The sequence below is a fragment of the Mastomys coucha genome, unplaced genomic scaffold, assembly GCF_008632895.1.
Source record: "Mastomys coucha isolate ucsf_1 unplaced genomic scaffold, UCSF_Mcou_1 pScaffold14, whole genome shotgun sequence".
Classification (NCBI taxonomy): Eukaryota; Metazoa; Chordata; class Mammalia; order Rodentia; family Muridae; genus Mastomys; species Mastomys coucha.
Window position 1 is genome coordinate 135513285 of NW_022196896.1, and position 13581 is coordinate 135526865.

The 13581-nt window shown below is 43.4% G+C and overlaps 1 long non-coding RNA gene across 1 annotated transcript in view; it reads right to left on the reverse strand.

Moving 5' to 3' along the window:
• The window catches only part of LOC116088888, a 28813-nt gene extending 15906 nt beyond the window's left edge, over window positions 1-12907 (reverse strand). Inside the window, exon 1 of the long non-coding RNA XR_004118062.1 lies at window positions 12795-12907. This is a non-coding gene — a long non-coding RNA (uncharacterized LOC116088888). The remainder of the gene's footprint in view (window positions 1-12794) is intronic.
• Window positions 12908-13581: the final 674 nt, after the last annotated feature.

The window sequence follows — 13581 nt, forward strand, 5'->3', positions numbered from 1 at the left end:
GTAAGGGCTGGGAAATATTTGAAGAGGCTTCCATTAGTCAGGGGAAGTGGAGAGAGTTACTCACCACGCTCTGGTGCCAAGAAATCTGCAATTCCTAAAGCTGTGGACTAATGCATCTTGTGTTAGTGACCTGGCACGCAGGAAATCCTCCACCCACGATGCCAGGAACACAAGACTTGGCATCTTCTAATCAAACAAAGTCAAGATTTCAAGTTACACAGGGATTCTTATTTCCTATGTTAGGTATCTCTCGGGATTCACAGGGGGATGATTTCAGCTTCCCTGCGGATTCCCACATCTGTGGATGTGCAGGCCTCTTATATAAAACAGCATTGTATTTTCATGAAGCTCATTCAGTCCTCCCAACTATTTAAATAACCCAGATTGTTTAGAATACTGAATGCAAGATCAATCTCATGTTAATGGTTATTATTCTGTATTGTTCAAGGAATAACAACCCCTCTGAAGTCCATGAATATTCAATAAAAACACATTTTTACCCTCAAATATTTTTTCAGTTCACAGTTTACTAAATGCAGAAAGCATCTTTTTTTTCTTTCAAGTTTGGGGAGTATGGCTGGTAATTTTCTTCCTTCCTTCCCTTTTCTATTTCCTTCCTCAGGCCCTCCTTCTTCCCCACTCTCTAGACAGGTCTTACAGATCCCAGGCTGGCTTCAACCTTCCTGCTATAGCTGAGGAAGTCTCAGGACTACAGATCCTCTCACTTCCTCCTCTAAGTGCTAGGATTAGAGGCAGGTACCAGTGCCCGTTCATGTTAGGCACACACTAACTGACCCATATCCCCAGCTCCTGTCTCTCACAGTCTGAAGGGAAGCGCAGCACAAATGGCTCAGGAAAACGGGACGGGTTGAGGTTTGTCTCTTTCTGGTCAGAACAGAGCATCTTGGGAGCGGTTGGTTCAGCTTTTTTTATTTGCTGTAGAACAAATTAGAACTCATGCAGGGGTCAGGTCGACAAACTGATTGGATTAAAAAAAAAAGATAACACTTACAAAGATAACATTGAAATTGGACTTCATTCAGAAAGTCTGCGATCTGAGCGACACAATATCCTAGAGACTGCCTTGTGTCTCACTTTAGGCAGATTATACGGAGAGAAGGAGAGAAGGGGTGGAAAACAAAGGGAGCCGATCATTGCAGAGCTCTGCCCCTCTGGTCAGGTGGTCAGCCATGTTCCTTAGGGTTGTGGTTTCCCTGTTCCTCTCATTAGCCTTTGGTTCTCCCCTAGTTCTGTGAGTGTTTGGGTTAGTTTCTGCTGGTATCAATCTTGTACTATTTCCTCCAGGGGCATGGAACGAGGACTTAGAGCAAACAAACCTTTACAACAGCACCTGTGTTAAACTACTAATAACACGAATATATTCCATTTGGAATATGGAGTATAAGTGTGTCACTATAATGTAAAATGTGAAAGTGGATTTATCTTGGACACAACATTTTGTAGTAGTTTTAATTTTCTTTTTGTACTTATTTACTTTACCATGTATGTATGTATATATGTACGTATGTGTGTGTGTGTGTGTGTGTGTGTGTACTCCATGTGTGCCTGGCACCAGATGTCTTAGAACTGGTGTTACAGATGGCTGGGAATCATATACATGCTAAGAATCAAACTGAGGTCCTCTGTAAGAATAACAAGTGCTCTAACCACTGAACCAACTAGCTATCCAGCCCCCAGCCTTGTGTTTGAAATTGATTTTAGATAAACAGAAGTGGCAAACTAGTATGGTTGATTTCTGTATAAAACCCACCCTCCAGCTCCTCACAGTGATAACCACAGCATATAATCAAAACCAGATTTGAGATGTATACAATACTGACTACTTCATACACCTAGACATCACTTCCTGCTGTCTCCTCCCAAATTCACTTATTGAAACCCATCCTTGTTCACTCATATTAAAAAGTGAGGACTTGGGGGCTGGAGAAATGGCTCAGTGGTTAAGAGCACTGACTGTTCTTCCGAAGGTCTTGAGTTCAAATCCCAGCAACCACACGGTGGCTCACAACCATCCGTAAGGAGATCTGACGTTCTCATCAGGTATGTCTGAAGACAGCTACAGTGTACTTATTTATAATAATAAATAAATCTTTGGGCCAGAGCAAGTGGGGCCAACCAGAGCCAGCAGAGGTCCTAAATTCAATTCCCAGCAACCACATGAAGGCTCACAACCATCTGTACAGCTACAGTGTACTCATATACATAAAATAAATAAATAAATCTTAAAAAAAAAAAGTGAGGACTTGGCTGATGAGGTTGGGGAAGAACTGGCAGGAATGGAATCAGAGGAAACAAGAGGTACCTGCTGTGAGAAACACGCCCTCACCAGACACTGACTTTATTAATACCTTGGTTTTAGACTCCGGACCCTAGGACCACAAGAACACATTTCTGTTTGTGAATTTGTTACAACAGCTCAGATGGATTAAGATAGGTCCTTTGGTTCATCTGGGGAAGATGGCTCAGCAGCAACTCCAGGAAGCCTCAACATACATGACTCCAGCTTGGCCACAAAGGCTCTGCAGTTTTAAGAGAAGCCACCCTGCCCTATGGAAGCCAGGTAGCAGTTCTTTTTACATGACCCTTGGCCACACACCCTTTTCTGTGCCCTACAGTGACTTTCCCTTCAAAATGTCCAAGAGCTGCAAGTAAGCAGGAGAGGCAGGTGTTCCTATTAGCCCAGGAGAGGAAGCTGTTCCTATTAGCCCAGGAGAGGAAGCTGTTCCTATTAGCCCAGGAGAGGCAGCTGTTCCTAGTAGCCCAGGAGAGGAAGCTGTTCCTATTAGCCCAGGAGAGGCAGCTGTTCCTATTAGCCCAAGAGAGGCAGCTGTTCCTAGTAGCCCAGGAGAGGCAGCTGTTCCTATTAGCCCAGGAGAGGCAGCTGTTCCTATTAGCCCAAGAGAGGCAGCTGTTCCTATGAACCCAGGAGAGGCAGCTGTTCCTATTAGCCCAGCTCTAGATCTGAGTTTTGCCTTGTGTGTGAAGTAATCTGCCTACATTTCTGTTGGCTTCTGAATTTATAAAATATTCACTTCATTCAAACTTTTTGATCAACTTAGGAAATTAGACTCCATCCTATAGCTGCTATTTTATGAGAGAATACCCTATCTTACAAAATTGGAAGGTTCCAGCTTCTTTTATTTCTACTCCCCAAATTTGCTTTCATGTTTAATACTAAGATGGCAAATGTATATGCATACCAAAGACTTGTTTTCAAATAAATTAATGATTATTATCTGTGACTGTTTGATGTGTATCCTTATTTATTTTTACTTTATGTGTCTTAGTTAGTGTCCTATTGCTTTGAAGAGACATCATGCCAAGTCAACTGTTTTAAAAGAAAGCATTTAATTGGGAGTCTCAGAGGGTTGGTCCATTGTCAGCATGGTAGAGAGCATGGCAAGGTGCTGGCACTCATGGTGCTAGAGCAGTAGCTGAGAGCTACATCCTAATCCACAGGGAGGGAGGCTCTGCACCTAGTGTGGGCTTTAAAACCTCAAAGTGACACACCTTCTCCAACAAGGCCACACCTTCTGATCTTTCCTAAACAGTCTGAGCCTACAGGAGCCATTCTCATTCAAACGACCATAATGTGCATGTGTATTTGAGTATGTACTACATGTGTACAAGTGTCCTCAGGAGCTAGAAGAGGGTGCTGGATCTCTTGCTACTGGAGTTACAGATGGTTGTGTCTCCTAACACGGGTACCCTAGAAGAAGAAGAAATGCTCTGTCTAACTGTTGAGCCATCTTGCCAGTTCATGTGTACCTATCAAATTTGCCTTATATGCCCAGACTTACATAAACTATTGATTTTGTATGTTTATTTTATAGTCTGTAACCTTTAAATTTATCAATTCTAATAGTGGTTGTTTTTATTATTTTGGGGTTTTGTTTTGTTTTGGAGAGGGCAAGCCAAGGAAGCCATAAATGAGGAGAGCAGATAAAGCCTTGAGCTAATGTGTATTGTAGCCACAGGCAAGGCCATATCAAAGACCTCAGTTCCATGGGAGTAGACAAACTTCCCTCCACCCCACTACCCCAGCAGGGCTCCAAGGAACAGTAAAACCTTCCTCTGGTCTGAGTGTGAATGTTGGCAGTGTGTACAAGTGTTAGTGTTTGCTAACGACTGAACAGTGTGTGCAGAAACTACCAACCACAGCTTTCTTCTCTGGGACATTTACAGCCTGAGACTGCTGCTTGGGAGACCTCCTGTGAAGACTAGCTCACCCCTCCTGTGCTGTACCTGTAGATGGCTCATTGATTTCTCTGTACATGTGTCTGTGTGTCTGTCCTTTCTTCGTTTCCAATGCTCCCAGCCAGGTTTCCAGGACCCAAACCACACAAGTCACAAAAGGGGATGGCTTTAGATTTTCCTCTTTCTAAAATCGTGATGTCTACAATCAGGATTATTTAGCCACTTCTTTCCTATGTGAATGGCCTTCGGGTCATAATTCACTAACTAAACCCTTTAAGCCGTCTTAGGAAGAAGGCCCTCCCTGTCCTTCCTGGCAGGGATGCTACAGTGATTGAGGCCTTGCTTGCTTGCAGGAGCCCTCAAATCAACACCAACGTGAAGGACTCAAGTGAGCAGGATTAGTTTCCAGTTGGCTCAGTCCTGCCAAAGTCAGTGCATAAAGTTTTACAGACTGCCTGATGTGTAAGGGAGCTAACGAATGAGTCCCTGAGTGGAGTGCAGGCAGTACATAGATATGTGCACTTGACACTAAGAATGTGGAAGGAAAGAGATATGCCCCTTTCCTTTAATGGAGATTAACATGGACGTGATTTAATATGTGATACTTGTGGAAACAGTGTAACGCATGACAAAGATTCCAGATTAAAACTGAAAACTCAGAGGAATAGGTTTTTTAAAACTATGTAGAACTCCTTAGTGTATTTATGATAATGCAAAGTGCTATATCATGTCCATAGATCCTTCAGCTAATAGAGAGTCATTATAGCTCTGGACAGTATATTTTCACTTTTGCTGTGTCTACTGATGGAATTCTGTAAGGTAAAAGATATATGTAGTAGTAAATGTGATTATTTTCCTGATAGATCCAAGAAAAACAAAAAGAAAGTCAGTGTAAATAAAAAGTGTGCAATGTCTGTGATAGAGCATGGAGGATGGAGGCTTTGTCTTCTCTCCGAGGCAGATGGAAAGGGAGTGTCCCATGGAAGATGAGAGCAAGGCCCGCTGCTGACTTAGATTAATGGCACCCCAACACCCCGAAAGAACTCGCAGATGTGGTCACAGCACACAGAACTCAGAGAGAAGACAGAGATGAGCAAATGAGTTCCAGATTTTCCCAACTTGCTGGTCTGTGCACTGGAGAAGTCCAGTGACGGGCTTGAACGGAAGATGAAAGGCAATTCCTTCATGTTTATTCAAGATCATGGTGACTGTCAGGCATTATCACAAATTCCCCAAATCTGAGCTCATTTTGTAACAGATCCCTGGCAGAACAGGCAAATGCCACAGTCATTTATCTGGTAACATCCTTGTGAAAGCAGCACAGAGTCCTTCCTGTTCTAGTATTTATCTCATGAGCCCAGTTTTAAAGGCACAGGGGAAATAAAATTATCATAACAGAGCCAACTGTATCTACCTGTTAAGGAACACACACACACACAAGCACATGTACACACATGCAGCTATTACACGCCCTTATATTCATAGAAAATAAATAGAAATTGTCAGCTTCCAACCAATGTCAACCATCCATTTAAGGATCTTGCTGATACTTAGGCTCAAATGTCATGCATTGTGAACTAGCAGGGGGAGACACCAAAACCTGGGAATTTCATATGGTCAAAGGTAGCTGGAATAAAGGAAAATCAGATTCCCCCCACGAAATGGCCTAGAGAAAAGAAACTGCAGAATCTCTGGACCCTGCTTAGACTAAGTGGAAAGTTTAGCATTATACTTTCTTACTCCTTTGCCACTGAACAAATGAACCTGCTGTGTCATGACTCAAAGAGAGTTAATCTTTTGCCAGAAGGCTTGAGAGTGAAGAACTGGAGGCAAAGGCCTTTGAACAACTGCTCCTTGCGCAGGTTTGGCCAAATATGAATGTCAGTTTCTCTCTCTGCCTCTCTCGTGTGTGTTGTGTTCTTTTAATAAAGTTGAGCCCTTGTTGTTTTATGGCTATTCCTCAGTAGTACAGCTGAAACTACTCTGTCCCCTAGCTGAAACTCAAGAAACACTGACATACATTCTCGTTTCTGAGTTATAAAATTCCTGTGGCCCACAAAAGCCCTTGAGGGGTTGTCAAGTCAAAGGAACAGGAAGAGCCCTGCCTTCCTGGACACATACTAGGAATCTGACCCTCAGAAAAATGTCTGAGGCCAGGAGGAAACACAAGGCTGTACTGGGTGGCCCCAAATCCGTCCAGCTCACTCTTCAGGGCAGACAACATACAGGTGTGTGATGGAGGGAACACATAAAACATCTCATTGTCTCCATTAAATCAACATGGATGCTACGATGTAAAGCTTCAGTCTTGTTTGATCTTGTTGCTTGGGCACACACAACCCTCCCCACCCCACCCCCGACCTCTCATCTGCAGTTCTCTTTCAATGATGCTGCCACAATAGGAAAAATGTGAGCAAATCTTGCCAGGATTTGAGTTCAGAGGTAGACAAAGGAGCGTGACATAATTAAGGGAGTCCAGCACAGCAAAGCTACAACTCCTGGTCACTCCTGCCCAGCTGTCCTTACACACGTCCATGGTTGTTTTAATCTGGGAAGGAACAACAAAACCCACCCCTCTGCACAGACCATTTCTTGACTGGCTTCCATCTCTCTTCTTTGCATATGTGCAGTGCCAGAGATGACAGCAGAACTTTGTGCACACCCCACCCTGAGTCACATTCCTGTCCCCATGCTTGCTCCAAGTTTGGTGTAACTATACTACTAACACTCTTTTCTTTAAGAGCTGGGAGAAGGGTTGCCAGATAAAACACAGGATGGCTTGTTAAATTTCAATGGAATAACAACAGGGATATTCTTACAAAACAAAAAAATGTATTCATTGTTCACTCCAAATTCAAGTTCTACTGCTGATCTGTCTGTTTGCTGGCAGCCCTTGTGGGAGAGGGTCCAGCCCAGATCCCCTGAAGAATAAGCTTGACCCTCCAGTGGCCTTGTTATTAGTGATACTCAGTTTGTATGTATGTGAAATGTATGTATGGTATGTGTGTATGGCATGTGGTGTGTGTATGTGGCCTGTGTTTTGTGGTGTGTTTCTGCATGTGTGTTTGTATGGTATATGTGTCTATATGACATGTGTTTTGTGGCATATATGTATGCTATGTATGTGTGCATATGGCATGTTTTTTGAGGTATGTATGTATGTATATGACATGTTTTGTATTATGTATGTATGTATATGTGTGTTTGTGCATGTGTGTATGGTATATGTGTGTCTACATGGCATGTGTTTTGTGGTATGCGTATATGTATGGTGTGTGTGTGTGTATATATGTATATGTGTGTGTTATGCATGTGCTATGTGCGTGTATGGCACGTGTTTGGGGGGTATGTGTATGTAGTGTCTGTGTGTATGTGTGGAATGTGTTTATGTGTGTGTATATGTATGTTATGTGTATGTGTATATATATGTATGTGTGTGTTATGCATGTGTTATGTGTATGTATGGCACGTGTTTGGGGGGGTATGTGTATGTAGTGTCTGTGTGTTTATGTGTGTGTATATGTAAAGCTGTGTGAACCTCGTGACTTCCTCTCTTCTTTGTCTTCACCAAGTAACACCACATACCACTCTGTGCTAGTCTTCTTCTCTCAAGTCTTGGAAAGAGATTTTGTGCCTTATTTTCAAATTCAGTTTGGGGTATCTTTGGCTGGATTTTTGTCCCTTGGAATAGTTTTTAGTCAAAAGCACTTTCTTTGGTTGTACTGTACATTGACTGTTTTTTTCTGGAACAGATCCATGTGGACATATGCAGCCTGGGACGCTGCCTAATGCTTTGGAGATGTCCTCCAGCTTTGCTGCCTCAGGGGACCATGCTGATGTGTCATGAGTAGCTACCTGAGGCTGTGTTGAGTCCATGCAGCCACTGAAGGCTGTGAGTGGGTTGGTGTCCTGACGTGACCAGAGTCCATGTTGATATCTGTCGCCTGTGTTACCATCGAAGTCCATGTGTGGATGGATGTCTGTGGTCTGGGCTTCTGCTTGAAGCTCAGTGGCACAGGTGCAGGAGAGCTGGCGCTGCCCCTCTCCAGCCATCACATGGCTCTTCTCTGTTAATGCTTCTGGTGTGGATGCAAGCAGAGAAAAGACTCATCTTCCTTTGGGGGACTGGCCCCTAGGAGTTGGACCATGCTCCAGTGAATATAATGGTTTCTTTTCCTTTCCTTTCCTTTCCCATCTCTTTCTTTCCTTTCCTTTCCTTTCCTTTCCTTTCCTTTCCTTTCCTTTCCTTTCTTTCCTTCCTTCCTTCTTTCCTTTCTTTCTTTTCTTATATATGTGTGGGTGGAATAGGTCACAGCAAAAGGGGGCAGGCATGGGGAAACTGAGAGGAGAGTACAATTGGGGTACACAATGTGGGCTTCTCAAATAAGGAAAAAAAAAACTTAACCATACAGCCAGTAATGAGCATATAGGCTCCACTGTGACTGACTACTCTGCCACCTGTGTACTCCAGGTGTCCAAACACTGAGTTAAAACCCGGTGCCTCATTTATAAAAGAAAGATGTTTGTACTGTGAGGACCACAGATGATAGATAGTAACGGCAAAACACTGGAACAGCACTCCATGGCAAAGCATTGCAACAGTACTCCGTGAACAAATAGGTGCTTCACACCTTCCAAGCTCCTCTCCCCTCTGAGCCTCACACCTTCCAAGCTCCTCTCCCCTCTGAGCCTCACACCTTCCAAGCTCCTCTCCCCTCCGAGTGACACTACCTGTTAGTTGTTAGTTGTAACTAACCAACTTGTGTTCAGTTACTTTTCTCATGCTTGAGACAAGATACCAGATAGAATCAATTAAAGGGAAGAAATTTTATCCAGGCTCCTGGTTTCAGGAGGATGGGGAAGGCATTGCAGAGGGGCTCAGTGGTAAGGGGAAAGGTATGCAGTGGCTCCAAGACAGCCAGACAGGAAGTAGACGTAGAACTACCCTTAGAAGTGGATGTAACCTTCAAAGGGCTCCTAGTGGACCAGGCACCATGTACCAAAAGGTTCCACAACACCCAAAAACAGAGCCACCACTGGAAACCAGGCGTTCAAGCAAGGAAGATGCTGAGAGAACAGAGCCATTCTTGGGGGAGAAATATACGTTGTTTATAAAGACGGACACTTGAAAGAACTCCACAGACTTTCTTCTGTGAGGGAAGAGAAAGCATCTCTTTGGATGCGATCACTTTTCTGGGTAACTCAGAAATATGAGGTTCAGAAGTGTGGAGGCATCCAAGCTACTAAGCAATAGGTGGCAATTTCCCCACCGTATTCTTTTCTTTCTCCCCTCAATGTTATCATAGTACTGTGCAGCCAGAGACAATTTAATCCGAAACTCTAAAACATAGCACCTGTTTATAAGATGTATAGCACTTTTATGCATCAAAGGTTTGTGTCCATATCCATCCAAAATACCTGAAAGTAAATACGGGAGGGGAGGTTTGTTCTGGCTCCTTAGTCCGGTCACTTGGTTCCATTACCTCTGGGTCTTTGTGCAAGGACAAGTCGGAGCATCATGGCACAGAACAAACGTGAGGTGGAACAGTGTGGCTCACCTCATGACGGATGGGAGGCAGAGAGACAGACATGCCTACACTAGCAGGCTTCCTCCCTATGTTTCATTCAGACCTCCTGTTCGTTGGATGCTGCTGCCTCTATTTGGAGCAGGTCTTCCCTCCTCAATTTCTGTCCCACATTCCAATCAGCCGTGGAAATGCCCACATGGACACACCCAGAAATATGCTTCCCTAACTTCCCAGGCACAGCTCAGCCCTCTCAAGTTCATATTGAAGACTTAACACGACTGCACCACTTGAGTTGTCAGGTCCCAACAGGCATCCCTAAGACAGAAGCTTTTTGAGGCAACACCAGAACATTGTTTTGTTTTGTTTGGGCTTGTTTGGGTTTTTGAGACAGGGTCACATGTAGCACAGACAAGCCTAGAACTTACTATGTAGCTGAGGATGACCTTGAACTTCTGGACTTGTGCCCTCCCCTCCCTAGTACTTGACTATCAAGATTAACAAATTAATGCTCAACATGGTAAAATACTCTGAACCACCAGGTTAGGGAAGGAGTTTACAGCAGCATCTGGGACAAATCCTGCTTTAAACAACAGAGGTTGTTTGTGATTTCCCAGGGCTTTAGCATAGTGATAGGTGTTCAGCTTGGACAGTGGCAGGTATGGAGCATGAGCAGTTTTAAAAAACCTCAGCAGATAACCAGGCTGGTCTACCTCAAGTCCCATACTTCCATTACATTTTAGCAAACAGATTGGAAGTTGTAGAAGTTAGGTCTGGTTCTTCCTCTCAGATCCATGCTCCTAGAAATAAGATTCAAAACATATTTACAAATACCTTGGCCATATAGCTTGGTTCTTCTCTTACTAGATCATAATTTAGACCATTTATTGTAATCCACATTCCATCACATGGCTGGTTACCTGTGCTCAGGTACCATGTGTCCACTTCATCACATCTTCCTGGGTGAATCTCCCGCACTATGCTCTATCCCAGAATCCTTTCTGCCTCCCAGATGTCCCACTTTCTATTCTACCCTTTTCTATAGACCATAGGTTTTTATGTGAAAGGCAATGCATCCATACAATACACAAGACGTTCTCTCTACAGAAGCTCACACAAGAAGTGCGTTGTTTATCATGTATAGTGTGCACCAGACTTTTCCCAGTCCTGTTCATCTGGCCAGGTTTTGTGCTCACTGAATGTCATTGGTTTTCTGACTAACCCCTTCTCTAACCTAACTTTATCAAGGTCTAACCTAAAGTGCTGGATGCAGATAACTCTCAGCACTGGATGATGCTAGTCATGGACTGTTAAGACACTGTCTTCAAGAACAGGAGGTGTGAGATTGAGCACTGGCTCAGTAGTGAAGAGTACTTCTCACTGTTCTAGAGGACCCAGGATTGATCCCCAGCCTCACAAACATCTGCCCAGGATTGATCCCCAGCCTCACAAACATCTGCCCAGGATTGATCCCCAGCCTCACAGACATCTGCCCAGGATTGATCCCCAGCCTCACAGAAATCTGTAATTACAGTTCTAATGCCCTCTTCTGGCCAATTTGGGTACAAGGCATGCACATGGTGCACATATGCACAGACACATGCTGGCAACACACTCACACACATAAAATTAACCCAACGGGAGATAGGAGCAGTCTTTCTTACACAATGTTAAGAGAGTCGAGAATTCTCAACTTGATAGGATCTAGGATCTAGAATTGCCTAGGAGGCAAGCCTGAGGGCATGCTTGTGCAGGATTAGATAGATTAGGTTAAACTCTAGGGACATTTTTGTGGGATCATGCAGATTAAGTAAATTGGGGTAGGGAGGGTCCATCTGAATGTGGTCTGAGGTCCTGGATTGAATAAGAAATAAAAAGGAAAAACTGAGCTGGGGAAATGGTTTCCATAGTAAGGGCAGTTGTCTTGGAAGCCTGATGATCTGAGTGCTGGATGCAGCAGCTTGCCTCTGTAATTTCAACACGGCTATGGCAAGTTTGGAAGCTGATATAGGAGAATTGGCAGGAAGCTCACAATAGAAGAAACAACAAGATCCCTTTTCCTCCTAAATACAGAGACCGCAGGCATTCGGCACTACATCTGACTAGAAGAAAACAAGATTTTAATGAAAATGGAAGAGCCAGAGAGATAACTCATCAGGTAGAGTACTTGCCTACCAAATTGGGATTGCCAGAACCTATGTAAAAACCAAAGCCATAAAGGAAGACTCTCAGAGTTGATCTCTGGTCTTTGTATGAAGCAGTTCTGTACACACACTGTATGTATACAACACACATACACACATGCATGTACTCATACATGCATACACACACACACACATACACATTGGATGCATTGCACACACTGGAAAAAAGTAGAAGATGAACATGTCAGATACCATCGAAACTAACAAGAGCAAGTTTCATGAGGCTATGTCTTAAAGTATACATAGATGACAAATTAATTGATAGGTGATCATAAAGATAATGGATGGATAATAGACAGATGATAAGTAGATAAGTAGATGATAGATAGATATTGCTAGATGATTGATAGATGATAGATGGATGGATGGACAGATAGGCAAACAGACAGACAGATAGATGGTAGGTAGATAGGAAATATTGATTCTTACATAGGCAAAATGTATTCCTTATAGTGGTAGGTTTCCCAAAAGAGTACAAAGGTTGTTTGCATTGAGAGCCTCACACTTTATTTTTGAATATTCTTTGAATGGCTTCTTTGTACTGATAAGTGTTCTAGAGATTTCAATGGAAGGAGGAAATAGCAGACAGATAAAAGACAGACAATAAAGGCAACTGATATGGTCCAGCCAGTAAAGGCATCTGCTCCAGCCTGAAAACCTGAGCTTGATCCCCAGGACCCATATGATGGAAGGAGAGAATGAACTCCTGTAAGTTGTCTTCTGACCTTCACACATGTACCATGACAAGAACATGTTCCCTATGCCCTTCCCCTAACCCCCTCCACAAACTAAATAATAACATAATTTTAAAAACAGCAAACATACTCCTTAGGCCCCCCTCTTTTACCTGATGCCTCCAGCACTCAGTCCAGGCAGATGCAGCTCCTGGAGCTTCAGCAGTCCTTCTGCATGGGCTGGCGGGCTGTTATCTCTTAGCTCAGCTCCTGCCTCCAGCCTGGTCAGCCCTCTCCTTCCTGTTCAGCCCTTTCAGCCCTCCCTTTCCTGTTCCTGTTGATACTATCACCCACTCACATTCTTGAAATAACTATTTTGGTTTTGGTTTTGAGTCCTCTGGTAAGGTATAGATCATAAAATACCACGAATTTCCATTCAAGGGCACAAATGTAGAAAACCACAGAAAGCTAGAGTCGGAAGAAATCCCGGACAGCATCTTTACAATTCCCTTAATTTTCAGATGAAGAAATTGAGCTTCAAGAAGTCTAAGCCTTGCTCAAGCAAAAAAAAAAAAAAAAAAAAAAAATCAAAAAACAACTTTCATTATTACCTGAGTCTCCAGAAACCTTTGTTATCTTGCTATGAGGGCTGTTTAAAATAAATCTACCCAAGAAGGGTGTGGTGGTGCTTGCCTGCACCTTGTGCTCTGGGGGTTGAGTAGAGACAATCATGATTTGAGGCTACCTAGCTACACAGCAAGACTGTCTCATTGGGAAGGAGTGGGGGAACGAGGAGGGCGGGTGTAGGAGGGCAGAGCCCATTTAAAGAGAATGGAGAGATTCCTTTTTTATATCCATTTCTTGTGAACACATAGGAAGAGTCAGAAATTATGAAAGTTAAAAAACCTCTAAGACAACAACAATAACAAAATAGGCATTGTGGCACATGCCTTTAATCTC